The sequence below is a fragment of the Schistocerca cancellata genome, chromosome 6 (genome assembly GCF_023864275.1).
Source record: "Schistocerca cancellata isolate TAMUIC-IGC-003103 chromosome 6, iqSchCanc2.1, whole genome shotgun sequence".
In the NCBI taxonomy this organism is placed as follows: Eukaryota; Metazoa; Arthropoda; class Insecta; order Orthoptera; family Acrididae; genus Schistocerca; species Schistocerca cancellata.
Window position 1 is genome coordinate 154,293,805 of NC_064631.1, and position 21,387 is coordinate 154,315,191.

General features: G+C 46.0%; 1 protein-coding gene and 1 pseudogene across 1 annotated transcript in view; one reads left to right on the forward strand and one right to left on the reverse strand.

The window, feature by feature from the left end:
* Positions 1 to 21,387, forward strand: part of LOC126088216 (neural-cadherin-like) — a 357,790-nt gene that overhangs the window by 108,133 nt on the left and 228,270 nt on the right. The gene's annotated exons all lie outside the window — the stretch shown is intronic.
* LOC126089573 (5S ribosomal RNA) lies at positions 6,398 to 6,515 on the reverse strand (annotated as a pseudogene).

Genomic DNA, 21,387 nt, shown 5'->3' on the forward strand with positions numbered 1-21,387 from the left:
GGTAACGAGACATGGGTCTACGATTATGATGTTGACACGAAGGTTGCATCTTCGCAATGATTCGGGAAAGGTTCTCCAAGACGAAAGAAAGTTCATCAGGTCAGGTGAAATGTCGAAGCCATGCTGATGGTTTTCTTTGACTTCGAAGGATTAGGTCATCGTGAATTCGTGCCACACGGGCAAACTGTCGATCGATGTTACCATCTGGACGTGTTGCGACGCCGGCTGAAATGTGCTGAGATAATTCGTGGCTCTTGCATGGTGATAACGCAACTACACATTCATCGCAGTTGGTGCGTGATTATTGCACAAAGTACGAAATCACTGTGCTGCGTTATTTTCCGTGCTCTCCAGACCTGGCCTCTGTGGACCTTTTTTTTAATTTCCAAAATTGGAAACCCCGTTGAAAGGATGACGATTTTCAAGGACAGACGAGATAAAAGAAAATTCGCAGATGGCGCTTCGCGCTATCCAGCAAGAGGCGTACAAAGACTGCTTCCGGAAGTGGAAAGGCGTTGGGAGGGGTGTGTCAGTTGTGGAGGAGAGTATTTCCAAGGAGACCATGCACAATAAGTAAAAGGTAAGCGCAGAAAAATTTTGTTGACCAGATTTCGGAATTTTTTGAACGGACCTCGTAACATACTTTGATTTCGACGCTTGCCAGGTACGAGTTCGATTTCGTCGTTCATTGACACAGATGTTTCTTCCTAGGGCCTTTTCCTCCGTCAGCTTTTGCTCGGTTCAAGTTAGTCCTAAGGTCTTCTTTCATATGCCGTCGCATTTGTTACTCACGCTTCCTTCACCCAGATTCAGTGGCGCCTTCTCCAATCCTATCATCCGCTTCCATCTGCCAACACACATCGCAGCGTCGGATCTTGTGTCTTGTAGTTTTATCTCTGTCTTTTTCCGGGAAAACGACAGCAGTGAACTCACAGACAGTATTTTAGCTGTTCTACATATACATTAGATGTACTTCAAGTTTCCGACTGTAGTAACGTGTGTCAAGTGAGACATGAGTCTGGCGATAGTCCTACACGAGACTAAAGTGTAACCCTTGTGAGCTCCGCATTTGATGCTGGCAAGTGTGCCTAACGTCTCAGTATCATACTCTTTTATACACCTGCGTAGAAGTCGCCTATTCAGAGGCTCTAAGCACATCTGAGGTCATCAGTTCCCTAGATCTTAGAACTACTTAAACCGAACTAACGTAAGGACATCACATACATCCATGCCCGAAGCAGGATTCGAACCTGCGACCGTAGCAGTCGCGCGATTCCGGACTGAAGCGCCTAGAACCGCTCGGCCACGGCGGCCGGCAAGTCGCCTATTCCGCTTAAAGATCTCATTAGACAGCAATTAGACAATTGTTGGATGTCAGCCTAATAATTAACGTTGTATAGCATCAACTTTAGCTGTTATAAAATAAGTAGTTATTGTATGTAAGCAAAGCCTCTTGAGTGTATTTCAGGGTGACTATTTTGCTGTTTTTATACGAGACTATTAATATCTGATATTTGTTAATACCTTCAGATAACAGTGAATTGTAAAAACAACGCCTATGAACTTTTTAAATTATTTAAACAATTGTATTGAAATTATTTCTCTAACGCATCAATTTTTCTTTGTTCTAGGTGAGTGTTTCTTCCTTTATGGTCTGCACGATGCGGTAAGTGTACGCACGTTTTACGCATATTTCCATTAAATGTGAGATTTCATGGCCGTAAACATTGCATTTATGAAACAACTAACTCCGGGCTATTAAGCCATGATCGTATTGTATTTGTATATAAATCAAGCATTTCGGCACTGTCTACTGAGAGCATATAGAGGGAGAAAGGGGTGGGGGAGGATTTCGTTGCTTCGATTCCTCCTCAGACACAACGAAACGTTGGGTTGAGCCAGATAATTAATCCATTTGATCAAAGAATAATACACCGGAAAATGTACTTACGGTTATTCACATTTAGTGCGCCCATTGTTTCCGTGTACTTAAGTCGGAGAAACGCTCATAACAACTTTTGTCCCGTAATGAACAGTTTAGTCTCCTACCGCAGTACGCACGTCTCTGGATACGCATCGCTGTCCTTTGCAAAGATACCAGGTACATAACAAGAATCACGAAGCTCATTTTAACTGCAGTTGTAGCGTCTAACCTTCGGGGAAGGTCCTCCTATAAGTTTAATCATCTGGCACACCATAAGGACTGCAGCTGATCATAAAAGATGTTCGTGGGCTTCACGTCGATGCTTTGAGCAGTCCAGTCCAGTATGTGCAGATGATTTTCTTCGAACTAGCTTACTTTGTGGATACGGCTGTTATTATCTTGAAACAGACAAGGCACGATTATAAAACTGTAAGCGCATTGAGATTCGGTTGTAAGAGTGACCAATGTGTTGTTTAAAAAAATTGGCCAAGTGCGAATAGGACTTGGGCTCTGAAGGTTCCATACAAACTTACTTACGTATATACACTGAAGAGCCAAAGAAACTGGTACGTCTGCCTAATATAGGGTGTCCATTCGTCCCGTTTTTCCCGGGACAGTCCCGTTTTTACCAAAATGTCCCGCTGTCCCGAAAGTTTTTTTGGGGACGCTCAAATGTCCCGTTTGTTTTATGATTCCGCTTGGCTAGACTATTTTACGCTACTGGTTGTTTGACTTGGTATTAACTGCGCAATTATTTACGCTAGGAAGCGTGTGATGACTTTCAGCATACCGCAAACATGTACCGAACTGTCAAAAATCGCAGGTAATTTTAAACTCAGTATAGGTTACGAATAACAACGAAGATTCATCTCTTCTAAATCGATCCACTGAATCCGTCCTTTCGATCCAGAGATACTCTACACCACTGATACTTGCGCTCTGGCTTTCGTCACCACACTGTTAATGTTTTGCACTGTGCAATCACTGTTTCATTATGCCAACACGAAAGTGTAATTTTAACAGCAATGTAAAAAACGAGTTTCCTTTTATCACTGGTAGTGGAGAAACTGTAGAATGTATGTTTTGCAGATCAAAATTTGCTATTGGTCATGGTGGAACGTATGTTTTCGTTAGTGAACTCTCTGTGGTCAGACGAAAAAAAAAAACAGAATGAAAGTTGAAACAGTGAGGGCCTTGCTCAACCTCAAAACACACTTTAATGGTGTATCGTGTACTGACTTTTACGATACAATTTCAAACGAAAATGCACTTCTTGATAAAGTACATAAAAGAGAAAAGTACGGTGATAGTGTGGCAGAATAATTGAAAAAAGTGATTTGGGATCATCTGAGTGCACGTTGTAAAAGTAAACTTGTATGTGTATTAAATTTAGTCAATACAATGTTTATGTCCCGTTTTTTTTTCTTCATTGTCCCAGGTTTTTCTCAAATTTATTTTAAATGTCCCCTTTTTCAATGAAAATGAAATGGACACCCTAGCCTAATAGCGTGTAGGACCCCGCGAGCACTCAGAAGTGCCACAACACGACGCGGCGTGGACTCGGCTGGCGTCTGAAGTGCTGGAGGGAACTGACTCCACGAATACTGCAGGGCTCTCCATAAATCCGTAAGAGTACGAGGGGGTGGAGATCTGTTCTGAACAGCACGTTGCAAGGCATCCCAGATATGCTCAATAATGTTCATGCGTGGGCAGTTTGGTGGCCAGTGGAAGTGTTTAACCACAGAAGAGTGTTCCTGAAGTCAGTCTGTAGCAATTCTGGACGTGTGGGGTGTCGCATTGTCCTGCTGGAATTGCGCGAGTCCGTCGGAATGCACAACGGACAAGAATGGATGCAGATGATCGGACAGGGTGGTTACGTACGTGTCACCTGTCTCAGTCGTATCTAGACGTATCACGGGTCCCATAGCACTCCAACTGTACACGATCACAGAGCCTCCATCAGCTTGAACGCTCCCCTACTGAAATGCATGGTCCACGGATTCATGAGGTTGTCTCCGTTTACCACGGGACACGTCCATCCGCTCGATACAATTTGGAACGAGATTCGTCCGACCAGGCAACATGTTTCTAGTCATCAACAGTCCAGTGTCGGTGTTGGCTGGCCAAGGCGAGGCATAAAGCTTTGTGTGGTGCAGTCATCAAGGGTATACGAGAGGGTCTTCCTCCAAAAGCCCATATTGATGATATTCCGCTGACACTTGTTGATGGCACAGCACTGAAATCTCCAGCAATTTGCGGAAGGGTTGCTCTCCTGTCACGTATAAGGTTTCTCATCAGTCGTCGTTGGTGCCGTTCATGCAGGATCTTTTTTCCAGCGCATCGATCTTGGACATTCTATGTTTTACCGGATTCTTAATATTCACGGTACACTCGTGAAATGCTCGTACGCGAAAATGTCCACTTCATCGCTAGCTCGGAGATGCTGTGTCCCATCGCTCGTACGTCTACTAGAACACCATGTTCAAACGCACTGAAATCTTGATAACCTGCCATCGTAGCAGCAGTAAGTGATCTAACTGCGCCAGACACTTGTTGTGCTGCATAGGCGTTGCCAACCGTAGAGCCGTATTATGCCTGTTTACATATCTCTGAATTTCAATACGCATGCCTATACCAGTTTCTTTGGCGCTTCAGTGTATGTCGTTTATCCACCCGTGCAACCGAGAATTTCTGCGATGTTTACCTGGTTTCAATACTGGCAAGATATCCGTCCTAGGAATTCCAAGACTTTCGAGTTTGCGAAAACAGAAATATGTGGCGTAAATTGCCGTACATTTAGGCTGCATTGACGTAGAAATGGTTCAAATGGCTCTGAGCACTATGGTACTTAACATCTCAGATCATCAGTCCCCTACAACTTAGAACTACTTAAACCTAACTAACCTAAGGGCATCTCACACACCCATGCCCGAGGCAGGATTCGAACCTGCAACCGTAGCGGTCGCGCGGTTCCAGACTGAAGCGCCTAGATCCGCTTGGCCACAACGGGCGGCGCACTGACGTAGAAGCTTAAATGTTTTATACCGCCAAGTGAACTAGCATGTGACGTAAATTTCAACTTATCCGTTCCTAAGAAAAAGGTTCATATCATACGGACGATTAGACACACGGACAAAAAATTGTTCTCATAAGGGTTCCGTTTTTACCGATTGAGGTACGGAATAAAAACGAAAATGACCCATATCTGTGTCGTTTATTGTGCTTTCTAACAATATTGGAATAAATAAGCAGTCTAACAGTGCTGTGTTGTCAGATAGTGTATAACAGTTGTAAAACGCATCTGGATGCCACTACGTTATCCCACAATACTTCAGATATTCAGTACGAAGAAAGATTTAAAGTACCCCTTAATACTTCAGATATTCAGTACGGAGAAAGACTGTTTCAACTCTGTTGGAGTTGCCAGTGTCACTGCTTTATAAGGTAGGTAATGGAGTTAGGCGCATCCTGGCGAAACTCTTTGCGAAGTCTGCCGGCTGGGCGCCTTGAGCTCCCGATTTCCGTCACCCGGCGCCGCTAACCAGCTTCGCCGCCCGCAGTAACGCCCCTCCCGGACAATATTTGCTCGGAACTTGCTTCATTCCAGTGTTCAAACACCGGAGATAGAAATCCAGCGCCGGGCGGCGCGCCCGCCGCGCTGTGTGCGAGGACTCCGCCTTTGCCTTCCAGAACAGACCGTGTGATTTCTCCTCTAATAGCCTTCCCAGTGACGCGCATTGTATTCGATTTGCTGATTTTTAAGGATCAGCTGTCTCTTTCAGCTTTTCTCAGCAGTTTTATAATGCTACTTCTTTCGTGCTTACTTCTGCGCCTGCAGTGAACATTGTGAGACACCTGTGAACTTCGCCTACAAGGTTATATCTTCTATGTAATTCTAGGCTCTTCTGATTTTCGCCTGGAATATCTTTTAACACGTAAATATATAGGGTAATCTCTATCAACGGCACAAACAATATCGGACGGATTGTAAAATAATGACAAAAAAATGGTTCAAATGGCTCTGAGCACTATGGGACTTAACATTGGAGGTCATCAGTCCCTTAGAACCTAGAACTACTTGAATGTAACTAACCTAAGGACATCACACACATCCATGCCCGAAGCAGGATTCGAACCTGCGACCGTAGCGCCCGCGCGGTTCCAGACTGTAGCGCCTAGAACCGCTCGGCCACTCTGGCCGGCAATAATGACCAACATTATGTAATGTTATTAATCACCTGTACATAAACGTTCTTCTTACTTCTTTTTTAAACACTCCGTCTTCAGGCCACGAATGGCCTACCGGGACCATCCGACCGCCGTGTCATCCTTAGATGAGGATGCGTTTAGGAGCAGCGTGGGGTCAGCACACCGCTCTCCCGGTCGTTATGATGGTATTCTTGACCGATGCCGCTACTATTCGGTCGAGTAGCTCCTCAATTGGCATCACGAGGCTGAGTCCACCCCGAAAAATGGCAACAGCGCATGGCGGCCCGGATGGTCACCCATCCAAGTGCCGACCACGCCCGACAGCACTTAACTTCGGTGATCTCACGGGAACCGGTGCATCCACTGCGGCAAGGCCGTTGCCCTTCTTCCTTCTTTTACAGATGAAAATTTTGTTCCTTCTCCAGAATAACCGTGCTCGTTGAGACAGGTTTAGGGATATAACATTTCACAAGTCCGACAAGAAATGGCAATAAATAAATACACACAAAACTTAAATGTCTCCGATGTTACTGCGGATGGGTTTAGTGACGCATCTCCCGGAAAATCGTCCACCAAAATATAAGGTCTTGAGCAGTTGTGTACTGCCCTTCAGAGGATCTCTGTCAAGTACAGGGTGCTAAATTGTACGTCAGATGTTCATCGGAAGCAGAGTAATAATTCATCGGGTAATAGGTCTGCAAGTGTTCTCAGTGTACGTAAACGCTCTATCAGATATTGTGGGCAGTACTAAAGTAATGTGTCATCTCTAACGATTATGTTGTTGTTGTTGTTTTCAGTCCGAAGACGGATTTGATGCGGTTCTCCATGCTCCTCTGCCCTGTGCAAGCCTCTTCATCTCCGAATAATTACTGAAACGTACATCTTTTGAACCTACTTACTGTATTCATCTCTTGGTCTTCTCCTACAACAGCTCGGGATTTTGACGATGTAACGCGCCAGTTGGACAGAACTTGTCACCATATCCCTCAGGAGGACCTCCAACAGTTCTGTCAGTCGATGGGGGACAGAATAACTGCTTCCGTGAGTGCCACAGGTCGACCACTGCGTTATTGACATCCTCAATTTGTGAAGTTCTTTCTCTTGAATAAATCATCCTATAGTTGTGAAAATGTAATAATTTGTTTGTCTGTACATGCACATTACTGGGTGACCATCCTGTCTGCCGAGCGCTATTGGCAAGCGGGGTGCACTGAGCCCTTGTGAGGCAAACTGAGCAGCTACTTGATTGAGGAGTAGCGGCTCCGGTCTCGGAAACTGACATAAGGCCGGGAGAGCCGTGTGCTGACCACATGCCCCTCCGTATCCGCATCTGGTGACGCCTATGGGCTGAGGATGACACGGCGGCCGGTCGGTTCCGTTGGGCCTTCATGGCCTGTTCGGCAGGGGTTTAGGTTTTTGACATTACATTACATCTACCGATTTCCTCCCCTTTCGGATAATCCCTCCGTGGTGCTTTCTTATCTTAGAGTGCATTTTCTATTCTGTTTTTTATTTAAAAAACTAAGTTTTCTTTGTAACTCATTGTTATCACGTTTTGAAATTGCTGAAAATGCTTGTAATACGGAACAGATACGTTATTACAAGCATAGCTGTAAAATGGACTACATGTTTTTAAAATATGAAGCAACAAGTCTTTAAATATGCAACGAATGAAATGAAAATTATGTTCCTCTCCACTAACAAAATATCTGACCCACCTGACCCTGTCTTTCAAGGTAAAGAATGTTGCGCGACTTGAAATTCCACGCTGCGACGTCACAGAACTTCTCCACGTTCGCCTTCGCGCCCAGTGTGAGGACGTCGCTGTCGTATCGGCGTCGGGGTCCCGCGCAGCAGCTCGCTCCGGTGCCTGGACGCGGCAGGGCGCGCGCTTTGTTGGGGCGGCGCTCGTCTGTAATGGGAGTCGGCGCGCCGGCGAGCCTGTTGTTAGGCGGGGCTCGCAGGTAGCCGTGTGGGCGGCTCGAGTGCTTAATCCCCGCATTCACGGCCCGCCACTAATACCGTAAACAGACCCCGGACTCTGCCTACATGGCGAACTTCCACCTGGCCGCCGCGGCTGCAGCCTGCTCCTCACGGTTGCCGCTCGTCGCCTGTCGGGCCCGACCAGACCCAAACACCGTAGGTTGAACTTCCTTGACAACCACCAACGGCCCCTGCCCTTCGCGACAGACCGTCATCTTGAGTGATGATGCGTTAACTCTCACAATGTCATAGGAAAAGCATCTTGCCGTTACCTAGAAACCGAATAGACAATACCTGCACTCTTTGCGTCTTGCTCGAAAGTACGGTATCCATTCGAGGAACTTAAGCACGAAAGTAACCTTGGCGCGTTGCGTCGCTGACGAGTAACGAACACCGAAGCGTCAGAGACCGCTATAGACATGCATATTCAAATACAGAGGTACGTAAACACGCAGAATACGGCACTGAGATCGGCAACGCCTATATAAAACAACAAGAGCCTGGCGCAGTTGTTAGGTCGGTTACTGCTGCTACAATGGCAGGTTATCAAGACTTAAGTCAGTTTGAAAGTGGTCTTATAGTCGGCGCACGAGCGATGGGACACAGCATCTCCGATGTAGCGGTGAAGTGGGGATTTCCATTTCACAAGTGTACCGTGAATATCAGGAATCCGGTGCAACATCAAATCTCCAACATCGCTGTGGCCGGAAAAAGATCCTACGAGAACGAGACCAACGACGACTAAAGAGAATCGTTCAACGTAGCAAAAGTGCACCCCTTTCGCAAATTGCTGCACATTTCAATGCTGGGCCATCAACAAGTGTCAGCATGCGAACCATTCAACGAAACATCATCGATACGAGCTTGCGGAGCCGAAGGCCGACTCGTGTACTCTCGATGACTCCAGGACACCAAGCTTTACGTCTCGGCTGGGCCCGTCAACACCGACATAGGACTGTTGATGACTGGAAACATGTTGTGTGCTCGGACGAGTCTCGTTTCAAATTGTATCGAGCGCATGGACGTGTATGGGTATGGAGACAGCCTAATGTATCCATAGACCCTGCATAGCAGCAACGGACTGTTCAAGCTGGTGCAGCTGGCCGGTGTGGTCGAGCGGTTCTAGGCGCTTAAGTCTGGAACCGCGCGATCGCTACGGCCGCAGGTTCGAATACTGCTTCGAGCATCGATGTGATGTCCTTAGGTTAGTTAGCTTTAAGTAGTTCTAAGTTCTAGGGGACTGATGACCTCAGATGTTAAGTCCCATAGTGGTCAGAGCCATTTGAAGCATTTCAAACTGCTGGAGGCTCTGTAATGATGTGGGGCGTGTCCAGTTGGAATGATATGGGACTTCTGATGCGTCTACACACGACTCTGACACGTATGTAAACATGCTGTCTGATCACCTGCATCCATTCATGCCCATTGTGCATTCCCACGGACTTGGGCAATTCCAGCAGAACAGTGGCCACCAAACTTCCCAGACATGAACATTATGGAACATATCTGGGATGCCTTGCAACGTGCTGTTCAGAAGAGATCTCCAACTTCTTGAACTTTTACGGATTTATAGACAGTCCTATGGGATTCATAGTGTCAATTCCCTCCAGCACAGACATTAGTCGAGTGCCTGGCACTTCGTGTTCCGGCACTTCTGCGTGCTCGCGGGGGCCCTACACGATATTAAGCAGGTCTACCAGTTTCTTTGGCTCTTCAGTGTATTAGATTGGTGCATAAGTTCGTTTGGTTTTGCATATTGGTATTCCGGTTGCTGCCGGTCTATTTATCGATTGTCATTTTTTACATAATGTCATTTCGTCATTTGTAGATAGTGAGTAGAGCTATGGACGCTACAAAATGGCGTGCGGAAAGAAGAAATCGGAACATTTCTGTCATAATGGATTAATCCTCAGTGATACACGTCACTGTACGCGGGAACTGGTAAATCTGATGACCTGTGATTATTCCACCGTCGTGCAACAGTTGCATGTAATGAGGAAGGTTCAAAAGTCTGGTATATGGGTACCACATGCTCTAAGCCAAAACCACAAATATCACCGGCTGGCCATATCTGCATTTCTGCTTGCTCGTCATCAATTGGCTCGTGCTGCCCCGAGGTGTAACAGTAACCGCTGACGTCTATTGTCAAGAACTGAGACGTCTTGCAGACGCAGTCCAAGAACAGCGATCAGGAAGAGTGCGTGGAGTGATGGTACTCCGCGGCAAGGCCCATTCAAATTCTTCTAGACTGACAAAAAACACTATACAGGAGTTGTGTTGGGAAGCTGTTCCGCACACGCCTCATTTCCCTTATCTTGCGGCCACAGGTTTTCACTTTTTCCGCTCCCTGTCGAATAATCTTCAAGGAATTTCCTTTGGGAGCGTAAAAGAGGTCCGAAAGGGGTTCAGTGAGTTCTTCGCCTCAAAACCAAGCGATTTCTGGAGTCGCGGAATCGTAAAGTTACCCCAGCGTAGGCAGACTGTTTTCAATAGTGGAGGAGAACATTTTATTTATGACTTAAGTCTCTCTAATGTGCAAATGTTGTGTTTATTAAACTTACGGAAAACGCTAAGAAGTCTGGATCCGCGCGACCGCTACGGTCGCAGGTTCGAATCCTGCCTGGGGCATGGATGTGTGTGATGTCCTTAGGTTAATTAGGCTTAACTAGTTCTAAGTTCTAGGGGACTGATGACCTCAGATGTTAAGTCCCATAGTGCTCAGAGCCATTTGAACCATTCTAACAACTGCACCAGACACTTGTTTCCTTATGTAGGCGTTGCCGACCGCAGCGCCGTTTTCTGCCTGTTTACAAACCTCTGTATTTGTATACGCATGCTTATAGTAGTTTCGTCTTGAAAATGGGGATGACCTGTGCCCTTTTCAAAATGGTTCAAATGGCTCTGAGCACTATGGGACTTAACTGCTGTGGTCATCAGTCCCCTAGAACTTAGAACTACTTAAACCTAACTAACCTAAGGACATCACACACATCCATGCCCGAGGCAGGATTCGAACCTGCGACCGTGGCGGTCGCGCGGCTCCAGACTGTAGCGCCTAGAACCGCTCGGCCACTTCGGCCGGCTGTGCCCTTTTCCAATCTTTTCGAACGCTATGCTCTTCTAGAGACCTACGGTACACCGCATACCTATCAAGGCTGCATTTTGTCCCATGTAAACATGAGAAATCTTCACCATCTGCGACAACGGTGCCTTGTTAGCAAGCACGATTCGTCGAATCATACGGGTTTCCACTACATAGACTTCGATGAGTTGCGGAGTGCAGGTGTCTGTGTGGGGATCGATGCCGAGTGCATCGCTTGCGCGGCTGCCAGTTGAGCTTCTTTACTGGGTGTCCAGTCCTTCAGTAGGCGGCAACAAAAAGCGCGCCGGGCAGCGCGGCCGCGTCGGCCCCTGGCCGCTTCGTGAAAGGCGTCCCTCTTCTCTGTCTGGCCGGCGCCAATTATAGCGGCCGGGCCAGTCTGGCCCACGCCGGCGATGGGCGGACGCCTACGGATTCCCACGATAGCCGCTGCGCTGGCCCGCTGTGGAACACGAGACGTGCACTCATATTCCTCTGACACTGCTCGGTCAGGACGTGCCCTAGACTCGTTCGTGCGCCAAGCCGACCTCACACGGGACGAGGCAACTAATGTTGACGTGGACTCGGACGGGACTATTGACCTCACTAGCGACAGCGCCGTCGCCATACGGGACGAGCTGGTTGACGCGATTTGCGACGACAGGGTTTTCCACCGGCCGTTGGTACGATTTATTTGGCTCGCAGACCACACAGTTTCCTTACGAAAATGGGCGCGCGTAAGGTAGCTGCATTAACTCTGTCGATGAACAGCGGAGCACATCGCGAAGAAGGTTGTGGACTCTGAATGAGATTTTCACTCTGCAGTCGATTATGCGCTACTATGAAACTTCCTGACAGATTAAAACTGTCTGCCCAACCTAGATTCGAACTCGGGACCTTCGGAGGTAGGAGACGAGGTACTGGCAGAAATGAAGCTGTGAGGACGAGGTGTGAGTCGTGTTTCAGTAGCTCAGATGGTAGAGCACTTGCCCGCGAATGGCAAAAGTCCTGAGTTCGAGTCTCGGTCCGGCACACAGTTTTAATCCGCTAGGAAGTTTCGTAACAGCGCACACTCCGCTGCAGAGTGAAAATCTCATCCTGGAAACATCCCCTAGGCTGTGGCTAAGCCGTGTCTCCGCAATATCCTTTCTTTCAGGAGCGCTGGTTCTGCAAGGTTCGCAGGATATATCCTGTAAAGTTTGGATGGTAGGTGACGAGGTACCGGCAGAAGTGAAGCTGTGAGGACGGGGCGTAAGTCGTGCTTGGGTAGCTCAGATGGTAGAGTACTTGCCTGCGAAAGGCAAAGGTCCCGAGTTCGAGTCTCGGTCCGCCACACACTTTTAATCTGCCAGGAAGTTTCAGGTTGTGGGCTCGTTGACGGCAGGAAAATCGAATCTCTGGTAGAGAAACGCTACGTAATGCTGTACATAGTCCGAGATTCGTACTAGTAGAAGTTAGTCGTTGACTCAGCCGGCCGGTATGGCCGAGCGGTTCTAGGCGCTCCAGTCTGGAACCGCGCGACCGCTACGGTTGCCCGTTCGAATCCTGCCTCTGGCATGGATGTGTGTGATGTCCTTAGGTTAGTTAGGTTTAAGTAGTTCTAAGTTCTAGGGGACTGATGACCTCAGATGTTAAGTCCCATAGTGCTCAGAGCCATTTGAAGTCGTTGACTCAATTGAATTTTCATCCCATTTTCTGTTTTAAATTGAACATAGTTAAGCTATAGTGTCAAACGTCCGTTTGAGCATGCATAATATCCATATTCTCAATATTGTATTTTTTACCAACACTCCGAAATAATTTCCTACATCACATAGATTTCAAGATCGAGATTCGTTTCGTAATTTCATACGAATGGAAGAGAAGATTTTTTTTCAATCTGCTGACCATCATTGACGAAGATATTTACTGGCAAGATACAAAAATGAGCCAGCCCATTAATCCAGGGTTATATATATATATATATTATAGAAAGCTTCATAATAGCAAAAACTTCCAGTGTGCAACTTGTATTTGCTTTCAGACGTAGACTGGCAGTAACGTTAAGATTTCTGGCCACTGAGGAAACATTCTATTCGGTGGCCAGTGCTACAAGATTTATAGCAAATACATTACTTATAATAAATAACACCGACTTTTGAGATAATAATTCTAGTAAATGAATAACAAGGATCCAGAATCCTTTAGAAAAGAAAAGGTTAAAAAACTGGATTGAAGCGGACTTGCCCTGCTATAGCCCACGCAGGATACGATGGTCGATGCACAGTGGCCAGTTTTCATCCAAAGTGCGGGGCGAGTTCATTCTTTTGTTTGGAAGGGGAGGCCGACAGTGTATGAAACCTTTCGGCCGGTCGGTGCGATCTTCTCAAACGATTTTACAGAAATTAACGGTAAAAAAAGATTCTTCCTTAACTTATAGCTTTGTATGTCAGATTCATGATCGTGTGCCCATCATTTAGTCAATGGTCTTAGTTTTGCGATGTTTATGTGGAATTAAGACCCTGCACGAAATTCGAGAAACTTTGTAATGAAAAATAGAGGTCGCTATCATGTTGCGTTTGGTGCATGTTACATAATATGTTGCAATGTATGAAATTTAGCTAAGATATTGAATTGTTCTTAAGACTTGGCTGGAAGTCTCTATCTATCACCAATCTCGAGAAAGTCAATGTGACGTAGCAGACTCATTTGCGATCGCGCTGCTCCAGCGATAAAGCCGAGTGGAATATCCACAACATCCCTTACATTTATGTAGCGCAACTTGACGCTAGCACAGGAAAGGTTCAGTTAATGAAAGGACTAGGCCACAATTCTCAAACATGATTGACTTTATTACAATATAACTCTCTGAGCAAGTTTCATTCCTTGATATATATATATATATATATATATATATATATATATATATATATATATATATATATAGAATCATTCCACTTCCAGACTTGATCTTAAGCGAGGGTAAAGAAACATCAGCTCTTTTAGCATTAAACTTTTAGGCAAGCTATTAAAATAATAAAAGACTAAAATATATTTTACCAAGAAGTAATATTTAAACAACTACTACTAAAGCAATCAGAATCCAATAAGCCTGGTACTTCAACTAGAGAAAATAACAGAGCGTAAAATTTCAAGACAAAGTTTCTCATAAAGACATTACTCTAATTAATTATAGGAATCTCTAAAATAAATTCAAGCTAACAAGTAAATGACTTTAGAGTTAACTTCTGCAATAGCTTGACACAGGACCATTAAACAAACTCGTGGTTTTGTAATTAAGCCACCACTCACGCAACTACAAATGCATCAAGAGATAATGGTTATAATTGGAGGCGTATACCTAAAGCAGGACTACACAGCTTTCCTTTCATTACACATGAACTGCCGCTCTCGGTACGAGCCCTGTTACTCTCCAACAATCAACAGGCCCAGCTCGCCCGTCTCCTCAGGCACGTCGTTGTACACACGGGAGAGAACCAGAGTAACAAGACAAGCCTCTAAAACACACAAACAGATGGTGTTAATGCAACAAGCCTCAAAAACATGGTCATACGTGCTTCAGGAAATACAGCCCAGACCATAACGACAATTTAAACTATGGCCAGGAACTTCAAGCAACCAATTGGTCCAGTAAATAAAATTAAAAAAAATTAACCACACTTGATAAACCATCAAAACACGGAAATTTCACAACTAAGGAAATGGTTGAGGACTGGCAGTTGGCAACACCCATACCACAGATTGAAGACGCTCACGAGAATTTCGAATGAGGCAAAAAGAGGCAGCAATACATTAAATCACGTTGTTACCACTGAAATTTTGTTCATCCTCCCTCCCTCCCCTCCCCCCCCCAAAAAAACTATCCATGGTTCCAATGCCGTCGTGAGCAGAAACAAGGAACGTCAGAGTCACCTACGTCAGTACCCACAATCTCAGTTCTACGCGTTGCGAGCTTCCGTACTGTCAGCCAGCGTGCTTCCAAACACAGTGCATGCGCGACTCACGCCTTCTAGAGGCTCCGTGTTCTCTCTCTCTTCACGTGCCTCGCCTCAGGCGCCCGCTGTATAGGCAAACTTTACGCCAGACTGTATCGATAACCGCTACGTCGATGTGTACACATCAATTTCTTAAACAGTTTGAGATATCGAAATGAGATTTTGGCAAACAATAGCACGCAAAGGGGAGAGTATTTTGCGATAGGGTTAAATCGCAAAACTTCATTATCTACTGTGTCGTTCCACGAACTACAGACTTTTTCGACGAAAGAATGCTATTTTTAAGGGCCATCGATATCTGATGAAACGAGAAATGCTATGGGTTTGGAACAACATAAGTGAAGACCTTACACATTTATTTTGTACTGAGAGTGTGCTGTTTTACGAGGTACTGACCTTACTTTTCCTCTGTTCCTCACTTCATAAAACGCTTCTTCGCTTTTTCAGAATTCTTTTGCACCTGCGTCTGCACAGCATGTTAGTGAGGCGAGACTGTCTTAAATCCGATGTGTTTTGGCGAAAGTATCCCAAATTCGAACAGTGTATTTCTTCACTTTCCCACTAAGGTGGAATTACACTTCGCAAACTCGACAACACAAAACGACGGTTCTAAGTTAGCGATAGGCGTCATGGCAATCCCCGTGTATACATATGTTTGACCGATGTGCTGTTTAGAGTTAGTGGTGGCATGACATGTAATTTCACACGTCGGACGGAGCTGCAATGCGTTCATCTGTTTCCTTGTAAGAGGTATTCTCCGTTACTATCGATCATTTTATATAGGACTGATGTGGGCATAGTATAATTTCTGAACCGTGATCGAATGTGAACAGTGGACGCTATACATCTCTGGAAAACTACATTGTGCATGTATCACGCAGAGCCAGTGTTTTAAGGAAGTAGTTTTTTCGTTTTACAGTTTGTTACCATAGTTGATCGTAGAGAAACCTGGAAGAACGATGTATGTCATGCGCTGGAAATATGTTTCTTACACTGGAGTATTAACAGCGCTGCATTCCACACGATTGATAGAAACTCTAGCGATCTAACATTATAGCCTGTTTTAATTGCAGAACCGTGTAGCCTTAGCAGTGCGGTTGTTTGTGTTCTTTCTTACCAGTACCCTCCTGGTACTGATCCCAGGAACAATACTTTAAAATTGGTAGCCATTTTGCGACATAGGACGATAACCAAGCAAACAGAAGACAAGCGACATCTAGCGGCAACGAATATAAACTAGACAGTGTTTTCCTTCCTCCAATAACCGAGCGGTGGCGCAGCTGCCGATAGTTTTGGCAACAAAATGTCTTGTCATGCGTATACTCTTTGTGAAACGCTGTATAAGGAATAGGAGTGGACGCAAGATTGAACCTCGTAGAACTTCCATTGTGATTTCTCCCAAGTCATTAAAATTTTCTACCCTTCCAACACTACCTGAGGGTTGAACTGGGTCTCCCAAAGGATTTGGCCTCTATTTTAACTGATAACGAGGCGAGTGTTGTTCGTGTCTTACGATTTCGTGATTTCCCTAAATCACTCCAGGCAAATGCCGGGATGGTTCCTTTGAAAGGGCACGACCGATTTCCTTCCCCGTCTTTCCCTACTCCGATGAGACCGATGACCTCGCTGTTTGGTGTCTTCCCCCAAAACAATCCAATCCAATCTTACGATTTTGTGCGGTGTCCGGAGTTCTTCCCAAAATTCTGGGTGTGAGATCTTAATGTGTCACAGAGTGGCTGGGTCACGTATTATTTCTAAGTCGCCGGCCAGTGTGACCGAGCGGTTCTAGGCGCTTCAGTTCGGTACCGCGCGACCGCTACGGTCGCAGGTTCGAATCCTGCCTCGGACATGGATGTGTGTGATGTCCTTAGGTTAGTTAGGTTTAAGTAGTTCTAAGTTCTAGGGGACTGATGACCTCAGATGTTGAGTCCCATAGTGCTCAGAGCCAGCCATTTATAAGTCGTCATCCAGCCACGGTTATTTGTCATTTCTTAACAGCATCTTTACAGGTATTTTATCGATAAATTTTTTTAGTGATCCCGCTGTGTCACGCTGGGGTTTTATTGCGGGGTTTACTGAGTCTCACCTTCTTGAGGCTGTTGTGGTGTGCGTACTGTAAGACCTTCGGTACGCACACCATCAGATTATTTGACTTGTCGCTCTAGCGAAGTAGGCGAGTGTCAGCAATATGTCTCGTGGTCTTATCGTGGCGTGTTTATCTTCTGCCGTTGGGTCAGACGATAGAAATGCTACTTGCACGCTTAGAGTAGCAGATTGACGGTGACTAACTTTAAAGAGAACTTGATTAATTTGCACACACATTTATTAAAATAATAAAAAGGCATAGATATTACGTAACTTGATTCTGGATGCTGTTTACAATGGACAATCTGAAGTTCCTTTGGTCTTGGTACGTTAATCTTATTCTCATATATCTCTGATACTTGACAAAGTGTCTAGTCATTCATGACTATGTACAGGAATATGGTAATCTTATTAGGCGCAGACTGAAACTTGACTATAGACTGGTACAGACAAATGCAGACTAACTAATCGGAGGTCTGTACACTCGTTATAATACCTCGCGCGTTCAGGTATCACTGCGCGAGTGTGATCCGCGAAGAGAAAAGCTTCTACGTTAGCAGCAATCTCATTGGCTGCGTTACATATTAATTCGCGGATCGGAGGAAGCAGAATTTTGTCCGTCTCTAAGACAGCGCCATCTCGTAGTGCGGAGACGGACGAGCGCTGCGCCTGCGCTGTTGTGCTTAGCGGGACGCGCTCTTACAAGGGGAGGCCGCCAATTGTAAAATTCAGATTCGATTCATACTGCGCATAGTAAAAGCTCATGGCCAGACGTGCAATGTGGCAAAGCACTAAGATGCACTTCTCAGCCGTTTCCGAGAAAATCGACAGTTAAAAATACGCTCTACGATTAATAATTTTCTACAGCGTCGTGGCGCAGCGGTAAGCGCTCGGGTTCGTAATCAAAAATGGTTCAAACGGCTCTGAGCACTATGAGACTTAACTTCTAAGGTCATGAGTCCCCTAGAACTTAGAACTACTTAAACCTAACTAACCTAAGGACATCACACACATCCATGCCCGAGGCAGGATTCGAACCTGCGACCGTAGCAGCCGCGCGGTTCCAGACTGTAGCGCCTAGAACCGCTTTGTCGAAGTTAGTTATCAACGTTCGCGTCTGGATCCGAAATGTGTCCGCTGCAGCCAAAATTTCGTCTTGCGTAACCGTCTCTTTCAGGGAAACAAATTTTGTGATTTTCCGTTGCCGAATCCCATGCTTCTTTTTAAATTCGGTAACCCATGTTTTTGAAGCTTTGAAGTTGAAATCTGGGAACTGACTTGCAGCGCCCAAGGCCCACTGCTGCAGGTTTCAGGTAGTAACTTGCTGGAAGTTTTGTCGAGCTCCTACGAAGCGATCTTGCCCCCATGAATGGATGGTACAATATTTATCAAATTTGCTACCGCCACGTTTGATTTGCTCTTCTCACCTGGATAAATAGCATTTGAATTACAAAAAACAAATACTAAAAAAAAAAGGTTGCATGGAGCGAGATTCGATCCGGTGACCTTCGGATTACGAACCCGAGCGCTTACCGCTGCGCCACGACGCTGTAGAAAATTATTAATCGTAGAGAGTATTTCACCGCAACGGTTTCTTTTAACTGTCGATTTTCTCGACGACGGCTGAGAAGTGCATCTTGGTGCTTTGCCACATTACACCTCTGCCCATCAGCCTTTATTATGCGCAGTATGAATCGAATCTGAATTTCACAATTGGCGGCCTCCCCTTGTTAGTGGGAAAGTTGTGTACGCGCTGACTACGCGGAACTATGTACACAACAGGCTGCTTTACATTGTCTGTGGTGGGATCAGATTCTTGATTTTCCTCCATAGGTTGAGACAATCACCTTCAGTCTAACATTACTGCCAGGGCGCTGATGACCTTGCTGCTTAGCGCCCTCCGTCAGAAATCATCACCACCACCTTCCAACACTGTACGAATTATTTACAAAACTTTTTATGTAATATCTTCAGTTTTTGGTAACCGAATGACAGCTCGTTAAAATCTCTTTCAGCTATGAAGCGAATTTTAAACGAAATACGGACAGTATTCTGGAGGCACTGACTGTTAAGAGAGAAAGAAACGACGGGGAATACAATCAGCTTCGCCTTCAGCCCGCGGCTGTGGCCGGCGGAGACCGCATTTGGAAATGTAAGCCGAGGATTCGGCTTGTCATGTGCATCGGCGATGCGGCGGCCACAGAAGAATCACGATGTGAATGAACCGGACCGCAGACCGCAACTTCCGCTGCGAAACCGCCGCGGGCGCGCTGGCGGCGCCGCGAATCGTCGTTGGCGATCGTGTATCGTGCGAACCGGCTGCAGCTTTCGCCCCCGCTGTATGTTCGGGCCAACGTGCGGCAGTCTGTCGGATTGTGCGGTGTGTACAGAGCATGCTTCTGCTACTGGCCTAATTTTACGGTAAGTCATCGCGGAATGGGACATAACTACGTTAAAATCTTTGTGTACTCTTTTAATAAGGGAAGCAACGGGAGAGTTCACTCGCTATCGGCGGCATTCCATGCATCTTTGGGACACAATGGAACAGTGTAACTGGATTGAAACCAAACCCACGCCCCCAACCTTCACAATCGGGGCTACGCGCTAGTTGAACCATGAGAACGTCTACAGAATGCGACTCAGATAAGTCTACTGCTGCTTACCTCCTGCTGTTCTAAAGACCGTGGGGGATCTTCCACATTATTTCTGACTTTCGTGTCCGGAAGCAAAGACAAGAGCCCAAGCCTCTTAGCCGGGATCGGTAGTTTCGCTAGCGGTATTCACAGACAGGCTGTTTGATGAGATAAAAAGTATTCTGGGATTTCACATTATGTCGAATAACGAAACATCATAAGTCAGTTTTTTTCACTGAACGGGTGCTGTATTTTTCCATGTTATCCAAAAGGGAATTTTCCAAAAGTGGAAAATGGAAAAAAGTACATTGAAGAGCCAAAGAAACTGGTAAAGCTGTCTAAAATCGTGTAGCGCAGAAGTGCCGCAGCATGACGTGGCATGGACTCGACTAATGTCTGAAGTAGTGCTGGAGGCAACTGACACCATGAATCCTGCAGGGCTGTTCATAAATCCGTCAGAGTATGAGGTGGTGGAGATCTCTTCTGAACAGCACGTTGCAATGCATCCCAGATATACTTAATAATGTTCATGTCAGGGGAGTTTGGCCGGTGGTAGTGTTTAAACTCAGAAGAGTGTTCCTGCAGCCACTCTGTAGCAATTCTGGACGTGTGGCGTTTAGCATGGTCCTGTTGGAATTGCCCAAGTCCGTCGGAACGCACAATGGATATGAATGGATGCAGGTGATCTGACACGATTCGTACCTACGTGTCACCTGTCAGTCGTATCTAGACGGATCTAGACGTATCAGGAGGCATTCCACCTGCACACGCCCCACACCGTTGCAGAGCCTCCGTCACCTTGAACAGTCTCCTGCTTACATGCAGGGTACATGGATTCATGAGGCTGTCTCCATACCCGTACACGTCCATCCGCTCGCTACAACTTAAAACGAGACTCGTCCGACCAGGCAACATGTTTCCAGTCATCAACAGTCCAGTGTCGGTGTTGGCGAGCCCAGGCGAGGCGAAAAGCTTTGTGTCATGCAGTCATCAAGGATACACGCGTGGGCCTTCGGTTCCAAAAGCGCATGTCGATATGTCTCGTTGAACGGGTTGCACTTCTGTGACGTTGAACGATTCTCTTCAGTTGTCGCTAGTCCCATTCTTGCAGGGTCTTTCTCCGGCCGCAGCGATGTCGCAGATTTGATGTTTTACCGGATTCCTAATATTCACGCTACACTCGTGAAATGGTCGTACGGGAAAATGGCCTCTTCATCGCTAGCTCGGAGATGCTGTGTCCCATCGCTCGTACGCCGACTAGAACACCACGTTCAAACTTACTTACATCTTGATAACCCGCCATTGCAGCAGCAGTAACCGATCTAACAACTGCGCCAGATACGTGTCTTGTATAGGTGGTGCCCACCGCAGCGCCGTATTCTGCCTGTTTACATATCTCTGTATTTGATTACGCATGCCTATACCAGTTTCTTTGGCGCTTCAGTGTATAAAGGGAAGCAAATAAGATGGATTGCATAT